General features: G+C 42.1%; 1 protein-coding gene across 1 annotated transcript in view; it reads left to right on the top strand.

The window, feature by feature from the left end:
* Window positions 1–19791, top strand: part of LRRC56 (leucine rich repeat containing 56) — a 435597-nt gene that overhangs the window by 36522 nt on the left and 379284 nt on the right. The window contains exon 2 of the mRNA XM_029582256.1: window positions 4184–4253. The gene's annotated coding sequence lies outside the window, so the exon portion shown is untranslated. The remainder of the gene's footprint in view (window positions 1–4183; window positions 4254–19791) is intronic.

Genomic DNA, 19791 nt, shown 5'->3' with positions numbered 1-19791 from the left:
TCCACAAAATAATGCTGCTATGACAGTAAGCTCACCTAAAAATAACTTGTATGGCGTCCTTTAACCTTATCAAAGCACACTGTGCCATTCAGGAACGAGTACTCAGGCAGCCGCTTAGTCAAAAAAATCATGGTTTAAAGAGCACAACATAAGTTAGGCGTAGATGAGTACATTTGTAATAAGTCTTTTCTTGCTGCTTGTTCTGAACAATAAATAGAGCTCGACCTTGTGCGTGCCGATATTTTATTATAGTCTGCAAACTTCTTATTACAAACGTTCGGCTACAGCCATACAAGAGATGACACAAAGACAAATATAACTAATCTTTCTAATTCTTAATGGGCAGTACATAATCATAAATTGTTAAGAGGTATGAAAAGCATTAATTCTTATTTTGAAAAAATTATACAGTTGAAACATAATTTTAGCTTATTGAGAAGTCGATCATATTAGGAACTAAATCAGCTTGCTGCACATTTGATGCTATCAGAGAATTGATACTCCAAAAGCACTTATATTAAAAATATATCACTGTAATTCACAGAATCACACTGAAGTCAATGCCATGCAAAAACTAGAACGCCATAATAGATCCTTTTAGTACTACTGCTATGCGCCAAAACGAACTCGAGTGTCATTCCGCGTAAACATGTAGAAGGATAGCCTTTGACAGTTTGTCCAACGAACACCAATGATAAAGTTTAAAATAAGTCATTGTATACTCTATCAAAGCATAAGTAGGCTCCGGTCATACACTAATCCTCTCTCCCCATTGGGTGAACAAAACCTATTATAATTATATTCATTTGGTCTATGAACAATATTTGAAAAACAAATATATATAGAACAAATAGAAAAAAGAAGGAATGGTGGTGAGGAAGGAGAAAAAAAATGAATCTATACAATGATTAATAAAAATATAATTCCAGTCATAGATAACTAATTAGTTTGAATAGGATTTATGTTTATTAAGGTACATTAAGTATATGATTGTGTATATTATTTAGGTTATTGTACAGGGAGATTCACTCAAAAGAGGTCTCAAATATTTTGTTGCAACTTCCGCTAGGATGAATCATTCTGAATCAAAAAAATACACTACATACCTTGATGTATGTGTAATCTTTTGCATTACATGCGATGCTGGAAGTGATCGCCGTTTTCCACCAGACACATTTTGACGTGGCACTCAATGTTCCTTAACGTGTCTGCGACCATATCAGGGGGAATAGCAGCAATTTCACGTTGGATGTTTTCCTTCAAAACTTCCACAGTGTGAGGCTTGTTCTGATAGACTTTTCCTTTTGAGCTTTTTAATTTATTTATAAATGATCTGGAAAGGTGATCAAATTTGCTGATGACTCAATTATGCAGAGTAGTTAAATGTCAAGCGGATTGTGATGAATTGCAAGAGGACCTTGTGGCACTGGAAGATTGGGCTTCCAAAAGGCAGATGAAATTTAACGTGGACCAGTGCAAAGTGATGCATATAGGGAACAATAACCCTTGCTGTAGTTTCACAATGTTAGTTTATTTCTTAGGAGTTATCTCCCAGAAAGAGATCTAGATGTCATAGTGGATAAAACATTGGAATTGCCGGCTCATTGTGCTATGTGATTAAAAAAGCAAACAGAATGTTAGGAATTAGGAAGGGAATGGCAAATAAAACTGAGGATGTCATAATGCCTCTGTATCGCTCCATGATGAGACCACACCTTGAATACTGTGTGCATTTCTGGTCACCGTATCTCAAAAAGGATGTAACTGCACTGGAGAAAGTGCCAAGAAGAGTGACCAAAATAAGTGGTATGGAATGGCTGTCCAATGAGGAAAGGCTAAAGAAGTTAGGGCTGTTCAGTTTGGAGAGATGAATGAGGGGGGGATATGATAGATAATAAAAGGTCCATGAAGTTAGCAAGTAGCTCATTTAAAACAAATCGAAAGAGAACCTTTTCACTCAGTGCATAGTTAAGCTCTGGAATTCATTGCCAGAGGATGCGATTACAGCGGTTAGTGTAACTGGGTTTAAAAAAGGTTTGGATAAATTCCTAGAGGAAAAATCCATAAACTGATGTTATGGTAATTAAGCAATAGTAGCTTGTGATTATCTAATGTTTAGGTACTTGTGACTTGGATTGTCCATTGTTGGAAACAGGATACTGGGCTTGATGGACCCTTGGTCTGACCCAGTATGGCATATCTTACGTTCTTAGGGGCCCAGATGACCGTAGTATGCAGATCTGCAAAGACTACTGGTGGACACCCCCTGTCCTCCATTTGTCATCTTCCGCACAAGAATCTGTTGCAGCAGGGACCTGTCTTTCACGAGGTTCGAATTCAGTTTTGTCTAATGGTTTGGCCCTTGAGAGGGCTCGCTTGTTAAAGCATATATTCTTCTGCAGTGATTGCCACCTTGCTTCGTGCTCAAAAGTTCTCCACTTCCTTAGCTTATGTGTGTGTTTGGAGTGCATTTGAGGCCTGGTATGAGGATTAAGATCTCACTTATTTTGAATTTGTACATTTTTTAAGGTACAGCTTGCAGCTCTTGCCTGTTTCTGGGGCCAGGTGAATGGTAAATACTTGTCTCATCCTGATGTGGCCCATTTTTTTGAAGGGAGTGAAGCACTTCGGCATCTCTTGAGGTTACCAGTTCCATTGTAGAGTCTTAACCTGGTGTTGGATTTCTTGGCAGGCCCTACATTTTGACTGCTGTGCAGAGTCGTCTTGCAGTTGTTGACTTTGAAGACTGTGTTCCTAGTGGCGATATGTTCTGCACTTTGAATTTCCGAGCTGCAAGCCTTGTCTTGCCAGGAACCGTTCCTTTTTGCCTCTTGCGTCCTTTGGATGTCAAGAGACATGTATATGGTATCTGGAGGTTTCTGTGTCTTTCCGTAAGACGGCGTGCCTGGTAGTCCTTTATGGTGGAAGGAAGCAGGGTGAACCAGCTTTGCGGGCTACAATAGCTTGCTGGCTTAAGGAGGGTAATCTCTGCTGTGTATGTGGACACTGAAAAGTCTTTGCCTACTTGGCTTAAGGCTCCTTCCACTAGGGCTCAGACAGTGTCATGGGAGGAGTTTAGATTGTTGTCTCCCTTTGACATTTGCCGAGCTGTGACGTGGTCCTCCTTACAGTTTTCTTTTTTTTCCTTTTTCCAGGTTTTATCTTCTGGATGCTCAGGCCCGGGAGGAATCGCTCTTTGCACATGCGGTGTTGACTGGACCGTGGGCAGCCTCCCACCCTATTTGGGAGTAGCTTTGGTACATCTGCCTACATGCTAGGAAAGGAGAAATCACTACTTAACTGATGATTTTATTTTCCTTAGTGTAGACAGATGGATTCAGCTTCCCACCCTCTGCTGCTGAATGATTGTCAGTGGTCCTGTGGAGCTCTGGGTCCCAGAGGATTACTGGTAAGTGTTCCAGTCCCTAGATTGGGGTACATACGTTCTTACTTGAGTTCAGTGTTTCTTGTTGGTTGAGGACAGTAATGGTTGACTGTTTTTAATCAAGTTTTTTGCTACTCTGTCCAGTTACTTTTGAAGAGAATACTGGCAGCTGAGGTCATTGCAGGAGTATATATACAATTACTTTGGCTTGTTCAGTCTCCATCTGCTAGTAGGGGAGCATAACCCACTGGTCCTGAGTCTCTGTCTACACTAAAGAAAATGACGTTATCAGGTAAGTAGTAATTTCTCCTTTTACATGGAAGAGTCATGGCTCAGGGCATTGGAATATTTAGCTTGTAGCCATAATCTTTTTGGGTAATATTAGAATTAAAAATGAAACTTTAGTTTTTATTTTCAGTTGGGTCTTTTGGGAAGTTCTTCTTTTTGAAAAATCTTAGTTTATCAAAACTGAACCATCATGTTTTGGCAGTGCCTCAAGTTTTGTACGATATTCCAGTGATTGTGGGTGCCATTGCATACCAGCAGTGGTTCCATAAGCATGGCTTTCCTTTAGGCTGGTTTGATATATCGCTTTGGAAGGTGCTGTAAACCAATATCCCAGGGCTGTTTAGAGAAAGCAGTTTGCCAAAAGTAAGAGACTGATCTATTGATCCTTATCCATCATGGAAAAGTATGTATCTTGTGTTTTTCCAATTGTTCTGGCTTATAGTCTGACTTATAAAGCTCTCGGGTGTTTTCCTGCCTTTGACATGATTGTTCTCTTTCATGTGTTTGCAGGCCAGGCCCTGACACACCATTGGGGTTTCCAAATGTCCAATCTGCTTTGTCTGAGAAGAGCACCCTGCAGGTACTTCTATTTTTTTTCTTTCACTCTAGTATCTGTATTATTTTTATGTAAGCCACATTGTATACATAGTGCTGTAGAAACAGATGTAGATTTAAATGCCTTGCTGCCTTACAAAGGTTTTTATGTCTTGGGCCATCCTTAGTGCAACTTTTGTTTTTTCTTTACTTTTAAGTTAGTCCACACAATTTGAGTACCTTTATATTAGTGCCTCAAACTATACATCCCTTTTTGTGAAGGGGTATACAGGCGAAAACCCCAGAACACCTTAAGACTGCTTCCATATTTCTGACCTGGTGTACCTTAAACCCAATACAGCAGGAAATCCTGGTACTGGGCAGAAGTTCCTAGAAAAAGAGTATAACTAGCCAGGCCCAGGAAGAAAAGGAAGCTTAGAGAAAGTCATACAATTTACAGGTCAACAGTATTTTTTCTATCTTTTATTTTTGTGACCTGCAAAGGATAGCAGAGCTGCTTTTGATTTGTTTTTCATTAATAAAGAAGTTTAAGAGATTTGCCAGAGTCCAGCCTGAGTTTGTTCTCTGGCCATTCCAAGACCACCCACATTGCCTCACCCTCCCAAAGGGGAATTTGGTGTCTAGTGTATACTTGGTCTCAGTAGCATTTGGTGATTATGATGCTTTTGAATTTGTGGTATTGAATGTGCATTGGTTCCTTGAATATTTTTGCATAGTGCTTTGAATGATTTGAAAATGTGACATCTGGAGAGTATTTTGGTGGCCTAAAATAGTGTTAATGAGCAACTCTTCAAGAGGTGGTTTGGTAGGTTGTATGTGCTTTGATTTCTTGAGTGTCTTTGATGTGCTTCTCTCTTGAAACTCCTTGGTTGCCTTTGCTCTTGATGTATTTTTTGGTAGCTCATACTACGATGATTTGAAGATGTCTGTGTATGCCAAAAGTTCACTTTATACAGGAAGCACTAAACTCGTGTGTTTAATCTGTGCAGGCATGGATTTCATAGTGTGCCTTTTATAGCTTCTGCATGCTTGCGTCATCGAGAGGTGTTCATTTGCCATGGAGAAATCTATCAAGCAACATCTTTTTGTGCTGCCTGAATGTGCAGTCTTTTGCTTTTTGTTTTTCCATATATTTTACTCCTGTTGCCTCTGCTTTCTGTTTGAAAGAGCTTGTGGTGTATTCATCTTGGTTTGTCCCTATCTGGTATCTAATTATTCTAGAGCAGGGCTTCCCAAACCTTTTAGCCAATGTGAGCTTATGTTAGCACTTGTATATTCAAGTGGATGTTCTCTGGGGTCATTCATAACAGATTAGCAGGGGTGCAGTTCCTCTCTAACAATCATGCCACTCACCTTTTGTGCATTCCAGCTGATTCCCTCTATCTTCACCCTCTCCAGAGGCCTTCCTCTCTTAACCACTTCCCCCTCTGTCCTTCCAGTTGATCCCCTCTTAGATCACCAGTACACCCCTTTCAATCTTTTTTTTTTTTGCACCTCCCCCAACCTGATCTTCTAACCTCCTGGCTAATCTGCTGTCATTCCCTCCGTTTAACCCTATCCTCTATTCCCTCATCTTCTCTCCCCTCCCAGGCCCTCTTACATTCTCCAGTTGATCTTCTTTCTTTCTTATCCTACTGCTAGACCAGTGACTCTTGGGTTTATTCTGCTTTCGGTGGAGATAGAGACCACACCTCCTAAGATTTGCATGTGATGTCCGGTCCACCATAAGAGAGGTGTGGTTGCAGTTGTTTTCCAGTAATTCTATGTCTTTGACAGAGGTGGATCGACGGAATGTTTCCCCTACTTATGTTTTTGCCTGGTGCCTGAAATTGCACACCTAAAAAAAAAAAAAAAAAGTGGTCTTTGCTGAGTCTCTCAGGCAGTGCTCCCAATTCCCTGTGGGGTTTCTGGCACAGCGGCCCTGGTAGAGTTCTCTTCTCCCCAAGGGGAGACCATGACGAGAGTGAGGTAGGAAGTTCCTGAGTAGTCTGTGCTGTGCCCTATTGAGTGGAGGGAAGCGTCTGAGGCAGCAGCATTGAGGAAAGCAGTATGCAGGATTGCATGCTCTGCTACACAGCCACGCAGTGTTTTAAAAAAACAAAACATTATTTCTCCTCACATTTGTATTTTTCTCATTTAAATTCTAGTTGAGAAGGCAGAAGAGGTGCCCAGGTTGAGAGTCCATGAGAATCTCAACAGTAGCTGGGTCTATTTGTCCCATCTACAATGCTAACCCAGGAAGACAATACTCCATTCTAAAATCTCCTCCCCCTGCGGAGGAGAGATTAGGAGCCCCCATCTCCCTGGATGGAGTCTTAAAACCTTCAGATCAAGAGGTTGAATTATAGCCAGGGAGCTTGCCTATTTATTTTATTTATTTTGGGTTTTTCTAAACCGGCATTCACGATGGGAATCGCATCATGCCGGTTTACAATTAACAAGAGATGAAGGAACATAACAAATAATAAGAAACTTTAACAGGTGCACAAAAAAGATTGCAGTTACAATAAAACAAGGGAATTACACAACTTGGAGGAGTGAAAAAGAAAAAAGAAATTAACAGGGATCTTATAGGTCCAAGCCCACCTTTAAGAGCCTCTTCTGGAACAAGGTAGCTTATAAAAGCAGAGAAACTTGCTGGTCCTTCCCATCAAGGTTTTTCTTTGGAATTTATTCTTTTAATGCACCAACTTTTTGAAGCCATGCAGTCCAGGTAGAAACCTGAAAATTCCTCCGTTTCAGGCAGGGCACCCCACCTAAGGGGCTCAGAACAACCCTAGGGATTTCAAGACCTTTCAAGTCTCCTACCCAGGAGCCCTTAGGGGATTTTCTGGGATTATCCAATTCAGCTCCCTCTGATTCGGAGGAATGGCATTCAGAGGCAAAGAACAGACAGCGGTGGTCTGCCTTTTTCGAAAGGAGGAGTTACAGGCTTTGATTTCAGATGCTCTAACAGAACTCAGAATTTCTGAGGCAAGGTTAGCGAGGCAAAGTGAAGGAGACCCTATTTTGCAAGGCTTATGGAAACCTCCCAAAACTTTTCCCCTCCACCCTGCCATGAAAGAAATGGTGATGGTCGAATGGAATAACCCGCTGGGAATTCTGAAAGGCAGCAGAGCCCTAGGGATATTATATCCCTTACCTCTAGAGACAAAAGTCTTCTGAAAATCCCTAAGGTGAATACTTCAGTATCTGTTATAATTTGTAAGATCACTATCCTGGTGGAAGGGGGAGCAAAAGAGTGGAGTTTGGGATTATCTACTTCTATTAGGCCTCTTGGCTGCAACTATAGATCTGGCTCACTGGGCCAAGGCACATATGTGCCCTTTACAGGGGGCCCTTCTGTCCAAATGGTCCCCTACATCGATGGATTACAATCATCAGCTCTAGTAAGGCACAGTCTGAGGTGGTGGACAGACCCTTCAAAACTTCTAAGAGGGATAAATCTGGAACCGCCCCCATGGTTGGTCATCGCTACCAATACCAGCAATTTCGGGTAGGGAGCCCATTGCTGGACCAGTCAGCTCAAGGGACAGTGGGTAGTACAGGAAAGAGCCTGGTCAGCAAACAGGCTAGAACTAAGAGCCATCAGACTAACCCTTATTGCTTTCCTTCCCCTGATAAGAGAAAAACCATTCAGGGTACTGTCAGACAATGTAACGACAGTGGCATTTGTTAACCCCCCAGGGAGGAACCTGCAGCAGAACATTAGCCAAGGAAGCAGCAGAAATCTGCGACTGAGTGGAATAGAACTTGTCTCTTATTGGCAGACCATATCAAGGGATCAAGCAACATATAATTGGACTTCTTAAGCAGGCACATGTTAAACCCAGGAGAGTGGGAACTCAGGGAGCTTTTCTGAAAATCACAATTAAATGGAGTATGATGGCAACTCAAACCAATACAAAAGCAAGCAGGTTCTTCAGTCGAAGGAAGGAGCAGGGCTCCTGCAGCATAGATGCACTGATCAATCCCTGGCCAACGCAAGGTCAATTGTAGGTTTTCACTGTGACCTCTGATTGGGAGAACCCTAAAGAAGATAAAAAAACCCAAAACATCCAGCTCTGAGAATTCTGGTTGTTCCAGACTGACCATGGAGACCTACAGAGATTATTGGTGGACACTTCACTATGTTTCTCATCAGAATGGGGGTCTCTTACACCAAGGTCCCACAGCTATAGAGACCCCTGCCCCATGGGGGAAACTACAGACCGGTTAGCCTGACTTCAGTGCCAGGAAAAATAGTGGAAAGTGTTCTAAACATCAAAATCACAGAACATATAGAAAGACATGGTTTAATGGAACAAAGTCAGCATGGCTTTACCCAGGGCAAGTCTTGCCTCACAAATCTGCTTCACTTTTTTGAAGGAGTTAATAAACATGTGGATAAAGGTGAACCGGTAGATATAGTATACTTGGATTTTCAGAAGGCGTTTGACAAAGTTCCTCATGAGAGGCTTCTAGGAAAAGTAAAAAGTCATGGGATAGGTGGCGATGTCCTTTCGTGGATTGCAAACTGGCTAAAAGACAGGAAACAGAGAGTAGGATTAAATGGGCAATTTTCTCAGTGGAAGGGAGTGGACAGTGGAGTGCCTCAGGGATCTGTATTGGGACCCTTACTGTTCAATATATTTATAAATGATCTGGAAAGAAATACGACGAGTGAGATAATCAAATTTGCAGATGACACTAAATTGTTCAGAGTAGTTAAATCACAAGCAGATTGTGATAAATTGCAGGAAGACCTTGTGAGACTGGAAAATTGGGCATCCAAATGGCAGATGAAATTTAATGTGGATAAGTACTAGGTGATGCATATAGGGAAAAATAACCCATGCTATAATTACACAATGTTGGGTTCCATATTAGGTGCTACAACCCAAGAAAGAGATCTAGGCGTCATAGTGGATAACACACTGAAATCGTCGGTGCAGTGTGCTGCGGCAGTCAAAAAAGCAAACAGAATGTTGGGAATTATTAGAAAAGGAATGGTGAATAAAACGGAAAATGTCATAATGCCTCTGTATCGCTCCATGGTGAGACCGCACCTTGAATACTGTGTACAATTCTGGTCGCCGCATCTCAAAAAAGATATAATTGCGATGGAGAAGGTACAGAGAAGGGCTACCAAAATAAGGGGAATGGAACAACTCCCCTATGAGGAAAGACTAAAGAGGTTAGGACTTTTCAGCTTGGAGAAGAGACGACTGAGGGGGGATATGATAGAGGTGTTTAAAATCATGAGAGGTCTGTCATCATACAAAACCCCATAAAATTCTGTATGATGACAGACCTCTCATGATTTTAAACACCTCTATCATATCCCCCCTATACATTTCAATAAAAATGTTAATCAAAAAAAAAAATAAATCATGAGAGGTCTAGAACGGGTAGATGTGAATCGGTTATTTACTCTTTTGGATAGTAGAAAGACTAGGGGGCACTCCATGAAGTTAGCATGGGGCACATTTAAAACTAATCAGAGAAAGTTCTTTTTTACTCAACGCACAATTAAACTCTGGAATTTGTTGCCAGAGGATGTGGTTAGTGCAGTTAGTATAGCTGTGTTTAAAAAAGGATTGGATAAGTTGTTGGAGGAGAAGTCCATTACCTGCTATTAAGTTCGCTTGGAGAATGGCCACTGCCATTGGCAATGGTTACATGGAGTGGACTTGGTTTTTGGGTACTTGCCAGGTTCTTATGGCCTGGATTGGCCACTGTTGGAAACAGGATGCTGGGCTTGATGGACCCTTGGTCTGACCCAGTATGGCATTTTCTTATGTTCTTATATTCTGTTTTACAGCATGGCCCTTGAAAGGGCACTTCTAAGCCACAAAGGTTATTTTCCAGTAGTAATACTTACCATGCTGAGGGCCCGAAAGACTTTCATGTCCCTGGCATATATCAGAGTATGGTGCCTCTTTGAAAGCTTCTGCATCAACAGGGTGTTTCTCCCTGAAAACCAGATATAGCTCATATCTTGGACTTCCTTCAGTGAGATCTGGATAAAGGCCTAGCTCTCAATTCCCTAAAAATCCAGATCACTGCCATTTCTTGTTTCAGAGGCCCAATAAAATGTAGGCCTGCAGCAATGCATCCAGATGTAGGTCTCTTCTTGAAAGGAGTAAAGTGAATCAGGCCACACTTTTGTTCTCTGGTTCCTTAATGGGAGCTCATTTTGGTCCTTAGAGCACTAACTAGGTTTCCCTTTGAACCTCTAAGGTGAGCCTCCCTTAAGAATATGTCAGACGGCCTTCCTGGTGGCTGATACTCAGCTAGAAGAATTTTTGAACTACAGGCTCTCTCCTGTAAAGAACCTTTTCTGATCATTTCAGAGAAATTGGTGAAACTCAGACCAGTCACTTTCTTCCTCACGAAAGTGGTGTCTGGGTTTCATTTGAACCAAACTATCTCCTTACCCGCCTTTGAGAAAGTCTGGACAGGGAAAGAAGAGAGAACTACACTGCCTGGATGTCAGACGAACCTTACTAAGATAGTTAACGAATGCCTTACATAAGAACATAAGATATACCATACTGGGTCAGACCAAGGGTCCATAAAGATCTTGTTTCCAACAGTGGCCAATCCCAGTCACAAGTACCTGGCAAGTACCCAAACATTAAATCAGAAGCTACTATTGCCTATTAATTAATAGCAGTTTATGGGTTTTTTTCCTCTAGAAACTTATCCAAACCTTTTTTTTTTTTTTTAAACAGTTACAATAACTTCTGTAACTACATCCTCTGGCAATGAATTCTAGAGCTTAACTCTGCACTGAGTGAGAGAGAATTTTCTTCGATTTGTCACCCACCCAGTCAGGAAGTCAAATAGATTCTTCATACTGTTCGCGGGTCCGTGGAAAGGAGAAACAGCTTCCAAAACTACCCTCGCCAAATCGATTACCTGTTGGAAGGTAAATTCCATTGGGGACTACAAGCGCCCTCAACTAGAGCTCAAACAGCCTCCTGGGCGGAGGTCTCAAGGGTATCTCTGGAGGAAATTTACAAGGCGGCCACCTGGTTGTCCCTATAGTAGTTTACTAAACACTATAGACTGGCTGTACTGGCTAACGCAGATGCAACTTTTGGTGCCGGGGTTTTGAAGGATGCACTCGCAGTCTCCCACCCATCAGTCTAATGGCTTTGTTATATCTCAGGAGGTACTGATCTAGCAGCAGAATAAGGAATGTTAAATTTAATCTTGCCTGATAATTAATTTTCTTTGACTACTGCTAGACCAGTCCTTCTTGACTAACTGAACGAGTGTACTTATGAAATATCCCCTAGTTACCAGTACTACCCTAGGGGGAAGGCAGAACCCTTAGCACGTTGGGAATAAAAAAAAAAAAAAAGGGGGGGGGGGGGGAATGGTAAGACACGTTAAAGAATTTGAAGTAAAAAACATAATTATCAAGACTCATCCAGGAGGCAACTTGAACTATTTGGAGAGTCGATTAAGTTCTCACCACAAGATTTTTTTCTTCATCTGAGGCACTTATTCTGGTCTGTGCTCTTCAGAGCGGCTGGGCTTGTTTCAGCTCTGGCAATAGACTACTGGAGGGCAACTGCAACCACATCTGTCATGGTGGACTGGATGTCACATGCAAATCTTAGGAAGTGTAGTCTGTCTCCACTGGAAGCGGAAAGAGAATATACCCAAGAGTCACTGGTCTAGCAGTAGTCAAGGAAAGAAAATTATCCGGTAAGAAATTTTAACAATTTCCTCCTCTTATCCTCTACAGCCCTATCTGATCCATCCCTTCAAGCAGCCTCTTTTTCAACAGCTCCAGCTCATAGTCAGTGGTAATATTTTCCTTTGGCCCATGGGCCAAAGGTAGAGGACGATTGTTGAGAACAAAGGGCAGCTCAATGACAGGGGAAGGTTAGGTAGATAGGTTCAGTGGTGGCGATCTCCACCGGCCCTTGCACACTTAGCCCTCCCTTCTCATGGCTGGTCCCAAGACCAATAGTGATCTGCAAGCAGTAGCATTAGTAATGAAAGTCAGCACAGAGTCTGTGGACGCTCACAGATCCTGCAGGGCTTCCTGTTAACACAGAAACTCATGTTGACGCACCATGCACTAATGCATGCAGCACTCACGCACCACATTGAGGTTTTTGATGCATCGAAGCAGGTACTGCTTCGATGCATCAAAAGGGCTGCTGAAGGGCTTATCTTATCTATACTGTAAAATTACTTCAGCCTTCATTCATTGTAAGCTGATAGCTCCTAATTAGGCACTCCAGCTCCCTCACTTAAAATAAAACAAACCAACGCCCCCCCCCCCCCCCCCAAAAAAAACCAAAAAACCAGAAACTGCATTGGGTCAAACAGCACATCAGTCACTTGAGCAGTTTGCAGATAAATGTAACATTATCATAGGAATTGTCAAAAGCGTTTTTACTCACATTAAGTGCATTTAACTTGGGTGACACTATGGGCAATTGAATAGCACATCTTGTGACAATTCTTAAGGAGCCACTTAAAACAGAGTTAATTTTTTTTCCCCTGCCTGGTTATTCAAGGAGATAGAAGGAATAATCCACTGCTTTTCAGCATTGCTATAGCCATTCCTTAGACTGGAGTCCCAATATCATCCATTGTGGTGAACATTTTCTCAGAAGCCTTGATATGGGATTTTGGATCTTCTCACACAATTTCAGTGGAGTAAGGCTGTTTAGAAGTGGTTGACTGGGATTCCCCTGCCCTATTTGCCTTTGTTTGTGGAGTTACTGGCGAGCCGATACAGTAAGGAGCGGTAGGAAGAGCTGCGTTAGTGCCAGCGCACCCACATTTGCTGCACGCACAGTCCGGCTTACCTACCACTCGATACTGTATTTAAATAGCTTGCAAATGCAAGCCGCGTCCGAGAAGGGTTAGGCCCTCGCAATCCATTTTACTGTATAGAGCGCTATACAGCGCCTATACAGTAACCTGGGTGCGCTGGTACCTGTCATTTCAAATGACATTTGAAATGACAGGTACCAGGAAGTGGACAGTTCTCCTACACTCTGGATTGCCAGTCCTCTCGACCCTCCTCCCGAAGCAACGAAAGCGAAAAAGGAGAAAAGCGACATGTGAAGTGTAACTAACTTTTCTTGCAGCCCTCCTCCGGAGACGCACCGCGGCTCCCCTGCCTCCCGGGGTCAGCCGGCGGCGAAAGACAGCACGGGCCCTCTGACACGATCGCTCCAGCTGCGGCCACTTCTCCTGCGTGCATTCAGCCTGTGCGTGCAATTTGGCTGCTCAAGGTGTGACGTCACTACGTTTGGCGTCACGGCATGTGACGTCGGCATTCGCTGATGCACTGCCTTGAGCGCCCAAATTGCATTCATTCACCTTCGCCGGCGCTTTGACTGGAGCTCGGCATATGATGTGGCTTAGGACCTGATTTTCAAAAGCATCTACCTGTATACATTACTTTTACATATGTAACTCCGTTGAACTTTCCCGTGTTACCATCAAAGTACCTTCCTTTTAACTCTTTGGATCCCTCCAGATATTGGATGCCCCATCAGATCCAGTGGCTCTCCTAGTCTACAACATGCTGAACCTTTCGCTGATAACAAAATGGAAATACCTGTCTCTTGACATTCCTACATCTACAAAACTGAATTTCAGAGTTCCAATTCCCGAGGGTTTGCATAAGTTCTTGGCAGGGAGTTCTTCCGAAGCTCCATATTTCCTACCTGTATCTCTGTGCACAGGCTCCATGTGGTTCAATATCCTAGCAAATGTATTCAGTATCAGAGGTTTTTTCCCTGCAGTCTGTGGGAGATTGGTTTTATTACCCACAACTGCTTTTGAGGTTGGAAGGATGCATTCGTCACCTTCTTAATTCTATCTACAAACTTTTCAACTCTCTTCCACCTGTCAGCTTCGACTGGAGCTCGGCATATGATGTGGCTCAGGGCAGATAGGATCCAAGGTAATTTCAATGAGAAGTCATTGTATTTACTTGGTCACTGCTAAATTAAGAAATGGAATGTAGTTGTCCAACCTAATCATGGGTCCCTAAGCATCTTCTATGCTTACCAATGGTCATACTTTTGTAGGAGTCAATTCTGGGTTTTTCAGCAGTACAACTTACTGCCTTTCAAACCCAATATTGGCAGCCACCTCTGGCCACACCCTGGCAGCATGAAGGCTGCCAGCCTAAGGTTATGCATAAGCCCAGGATGGTTTTTCATCCCTTGGAACTCTGTTGTGCAGTGGGACAGGGTCCAAATCCTTTTTTTGAGACATGGCATCAGATAGTCAAGACCTCTAGGTCTTCCGAATTGTGGAGTCTGAATGACATTACCATTGCTCCTGGCTGCAGTCCCCTCCACACTGCTCAAAATTTATTCCATATTTATCTCTCTCGATGCAGTCTCACTGTGAAGTGCAAGCACTTCTTCATCATCTAACGATAATACTAGTCTCTGTATCCCTGCTTAGACAAGAGTTCTCCTCCCCATATTTCTAATCCCTTAACTTGAGGGTTAAGACCTATTTCTGGAAGTGGAGCCCTTGACTGAAAAGTCTGCTTCATTAGGGAGATAGGTATTCCCTCAGGTTTTTCCCTTCCATTAAAAAAAAAAAATAAATAAAATAAAAATATATATATATATATATCATAAATTAGGAAAAGAGATGTGCTCTTGGGGCTGATGGATCTAAATGCTTATATACCTATCCATCCTTCACATTGCTACTACGTTTGCTTACAGGTGGGTTCTTCCTGATACCTGTGCAGGGTACTTCTGTTGGCTTTGAGAGTCTTTAACTAATGCCTTGTAGTGGTAGATGCATGCTTCTATTGCCGGGGGATTAATTTTCTTTCCTGTACTTGAATGTCTAGCATATATCAACGAATTATTAAGAATAAAGGTTGTTGTCTTTCCCTATGCAAGGTGGCCTGTGTTTTCAAGAAAACTTTGACTTTCTAGTCAATTTTCAAAAACTGGATCTAGTACTGGCTGGGTTTATGACATCCATTGAACCATGGAAAGACTTGCTGCAGAAGAGTTTCTGATGACTAATTGAGCATACATGGTGATACCACTAATTCTCAAAGTTCTGACCTCCTAGCATACAACAGCCGGGAGCGATTCTCATTATGTCAGGAGACATGTTAGCAGCCATATGGTCCCATTGACTTCTCTTTAGCTATATGTGGGTCTACACTCTCAAGAGGATCAATAGCCCAACAATCTTCTACCACAGTCTGGGTTTCCATGGTGAGAGGTTTTTTTTTTTCCTAGTTTAAAAATCCCTCATAAGTCAGGACAGAGTGCTGCCTCATGCTCTTCTTTTTTTTAATTTATAATTTATTGAAAAACAGCACAACCAGTTCAACTCCAATGGATTACATAGTACAAAATCAAACTTTGCCAGTATCTGAGTAACAGTAACCATCCTTAACAACAATGAGAGTGAAAAACATAAACATAGAAGCCAAGACACAATAAGGAATAGCTACCCAGTAAAGAATAGCTACACAGAGACAAAATTAGGAGCGCTTCCATGAGTAACAGCAAAGAAAACTGGAAAATAGCTGTTTCATTTTATATTAACGCATTCCCCTTCCCTATTCCCTTCCCTCCTCCCCCCCTCCCCTGGGCTTTGGGATCATACACACATATTAGGTGTCCACCCGAGGGTGAAAGACAATGAGGCTTGGCAAGGCACCAGAAACAAAAATGATTTATCCCCAAGGGGACATACTATTTATGGCAACTCAGATTGAGCGGCAGTCCAGGTATCATAATCTTTCCAGGTTTTATGAAAACATGCAATCGTTTTATGCCTACAAGCCGTTATTTTCCCCAAAGAATACATAACCAGTACTTGGGCTTGTATGTATTTCAATGATGGCGCTTTGGGGTCCTTCCAATGTTTCGCTATGATACACCTAGTGGCAGTCACCATGAATTTAATAAATCGATTTTGATGGTTCCCATAAAGTATCGTCTCTTTATTCAATAAAGCTTGATGTGGGCCTAGGTGCATGGAAATCCCTAGGACTTCAGATAACCATTCTGATACCTGCTGCCATAAAAACTGAATTTTGGAGCTGCCTCATGCTCTTCTTTATCAGTTCTCGCTGGCGATGGACACCACCTCAATAAGGAGAAGGCACTCACATTGGATCATTTCGATCTCAGGGCAGCTGGTATTATGAAGGGAGTCACTATGAGATCAATCTACTGACTTAGGGGTGATCATATATGTTCGTCCTCAGCTCATGCATCTCCTTAGAGGAAAAAGCATCTTAATCCAAAAGCCTAGCAAGTTGCATTGTTGTATATCAAGAAGCAGGGAAGCATAGAATCATAGCCTCTTTGCAAGGAAGCTTTCAAGAGAGAGGGATGCACATTCAGATGTTGACCTCTCTTACCAGCCACCTCTCTTACCAGCCTCCTCTCTTCCAGAATATCCAACACCCTGGCGGATCACTTTAGCAGAGTGTTTCATCATACAAGTGGTCCTTTTGACAGTCGACCAAACTATTAGTTTTAGGCGATTGGTGACATGTTTGTCTGGTTGGCAATGATACAGTACAGGAAACTAGATTGTTTTGTTTTTATTTCTGCCCATCGATCTGACTGGTTTAAGGGTGTTTTTTCCTTCTCCATAGGTGTGACAAGCCTCCTCAACCTTTCCACCTTTTCTGCTGATTGCCAGATCTATGCAACTAGACTACAGTGATAGGGATATACTACCGTCCACCTGGTCAAGATGGTGAGATGGACAGTGAAATGCTAAGAGAAATTAGGGAAGCTAACCAAATTGGTAGTGCAGTAATAATGAGAGACTTCAATTACCCCAATATAGACTGGGTAAATGTATCATCGGGTCACGCTAGAGAGATAACGCTCCTGGATGGAATAAATGATAGCTTTATGGAGCAATTGGTTCAGGAACCGACGAGAGAGGGAGCAATTTTGGATCTGGTTCTCAGTGGAGCGCAGGACTTGGTGAGAGAGGTGGCGGTGGTGGGGCCGCTTGGCAATAGTGATCATAATATGATCAAATTTGATTTAATGACTGGAAAAGGAACAGTGTGCAAATCCAAGGCTCTCGTGCTAAACTTTCAAAAGGGAAACTTTGATAAAATGAGAAAAATTGTTAGAAAAAAACTGAAAGGAGCAGCTACAAAAGTAAAAAATGTCCAAGAGGCGTGGTCATTGTTAAAAAATACCATTCTAGAAGCACAGTCCAGATGTATTCCACACATTAAGAAAGGTGGAAAGAAGGCAAAACGATTACCGGCATGGTTAAAAGGGGAGGTGAAAGAAGCTATTTTAGCCAAAAGATCTTCATTCAAAAATTGGAAGAAGGATCCAACAGAAGAAAATAGGATAAAGCATAAACATTGGCAAGTTAAATGTAAGACATTGATAAGACAGGCTAAGAGAGAATTTGAAAAGAAGTTGGCTGTAGAGGCAAAAACTCACAGTAAAAACTTTTTAAAATATATCCGAAGCAGAAAGCCTGTGAGGGAGTCAGTTGGACCGTTAGATGATCGAGGGGTTAAAGGGGCACTTAGAGAAGATAAGGCCATCGCGGAAAGATTAAATGATTTCTTTGCTTTGGTGTTTACTGAAGAGGATGTTGGGGAGGTACCCGTAAAGGAGAAGGTTTTCATGGGTAATGATTCAGATGGACTGAATCAAATCACGGTGAACCTAGAAGATGTGGTAGGCCTGATTGACAAACTGAAGAGTAGTAAATCACCTGGACCGGATGGTATACACCCCAGAGTTCTGAAGGAACTAAAAAATGAAATTTCAGACCTATTAGTAAAAATTTGTAACTTATCATTAAAATCATCCATTGTACCTGAAGACTGGAGGATAGCAAATGTAACCCCAATATTTAAAAAGGGCTCCAGGGGCGATCCGGGAAACTACAGACCGGTTAGCCTGACTTCAGTGCCAGGAAAAATAGTGGAAAGTGTTCTAAACATCAAAATCACAGAACATATAGAAAGACATGGTTTAATGGAACAAAGTCAGCATGGCTTTACCCAGGGCAAGTCTTGCCTTACAAATCTGCTTCACTTTTTTGAAGGAGTTAATAAACATGTGGATAAAGGTGAACCGGTAGATATAGTATACTTGGATTTTCAGAAGGCGTTTGACAAAGTTCCTCATGAGAGGCTTCTAGAAAAAGTAAAAAGTCATGGGATAGGTGGCGATGTCCTTTCGTGGATTGCAAACTGGCTAAAAGACAGGAAACAGAGAGTAGGATTAAATGGGCAATTTTCTCAGTGGAAGGGAGTGGACAGTGGAGTGCCTCAGGGATCTGTATTGGGACCCTTACTGTTCAATATATTTATAAATGATCTGGAAAGAAATACGACGAGTGAGATAATCAAATTTGCAGATGACACTAAATTGTTCAGAGTAGTTAAATCACAAGCAGATTGTGATAAATTGCAGGAAGACCTTGTGAGACTGGAAAATTGGGCATCCAAATGGCAGATGAAATTTAATGTGGATAAGTGCAAGGTGATGCATATAGGGAAAAATAACCCATGCTATAATTACACGATGTTGGGTTCCATATTAGGTGCTACAACCCAAGAAAGAGATCTAGGTGTCATAGTGGATAACACATTGAAATCATCGGTTCAGTGTGCTGCGGCAGTCAAAAAAGCAAACAGAATGTTGGGAATTATTAGAAAAGGAATGATGAATAAAACGGAAAATGTCATAATGCCTCTGTATCGCTCCATGGTGAGACTGCACCTTGAATACTGTGTACAATTCTGGTCGCCGCATCTCAAAAAAGATATAATTGCAATGGAGAAGGTACAGAGAAGGGCTACCAAAATGATAAGGGGAATGGAACAACTCCCCTATGAGGAAAGACTAAAGAGGTTAGGACTTTTCAGCTTGGAGAAGAGACGACTGAGGGGGGATATGATAGAGGTGTTTAAAATCATGAGAGGTCTAGAACGGGTAGATGTGAATCGGTTATTTACTCTTTCGGATAGTAGAAAGACTAGGGGACACTCCATGAAGTTAGCATGGGGCACATTTAAAACTAATCGGAGAAAGTTCTTTTTTACTCAACGCACAATTAAACTCTGGAATTTGTTGCCAGAGAATGTGGTTCGTGCAGTTAGTATAGCTGTGTTTAAAAAAGGATTGGATAAGTTCTTGGAGGAGAAGTCCATTACCTGCTATTAAGTTCACTTAGAGAATAGCCACTGCCGTTAGCAATGGTTACATGGAATAGACTTAGTTTTTGGGTACTTGCCAGGTTCTTATGGCCTGGATTGGCCACTGTTGGAAACAGGATGCTGGGCTTGATGGACCCTTGGTCTGACCCAGTATGGCATTTTCTTATGTTCTTATGTACTATGGCTGCGTGACCATGCTTCCTTATTTCTTATAGCTTCAGTGTGACTCTGACAGCTATAATTTTATATCCCATACGACTTGCCAACTACTTGGTGCATGCCTTCTTATTAACTTAAAACGAAAGAGTGCTCTGTCATCCAGTTGTTCCATACTTCAGTCCACTGGTTTGGGTGATACACTCAAAACCTTCCCATGGATTGGATATTC

The sequence above is a fragment of the Rhinatrema bivittatum genome, chromosome 17 (assembly GCF_901001135.1).
Source record: "Rhinatrema bivittatum chromosome 17, aRhiBiv1.1, whole genome shotgun sequence".
Classification (NCBI taxonomy): domain Eukaryota; kingdom Metazoa; phylum Chordata; class Amphibia; order Gymnophiona; family Rhinatrematidae; genus Rhinatrema; species Rhinatrema bivittatum.
Note: the sequence above shows the minus strand (reverse complement) of the source record. Positions and strands in the feature narration are given on the sequence as shown.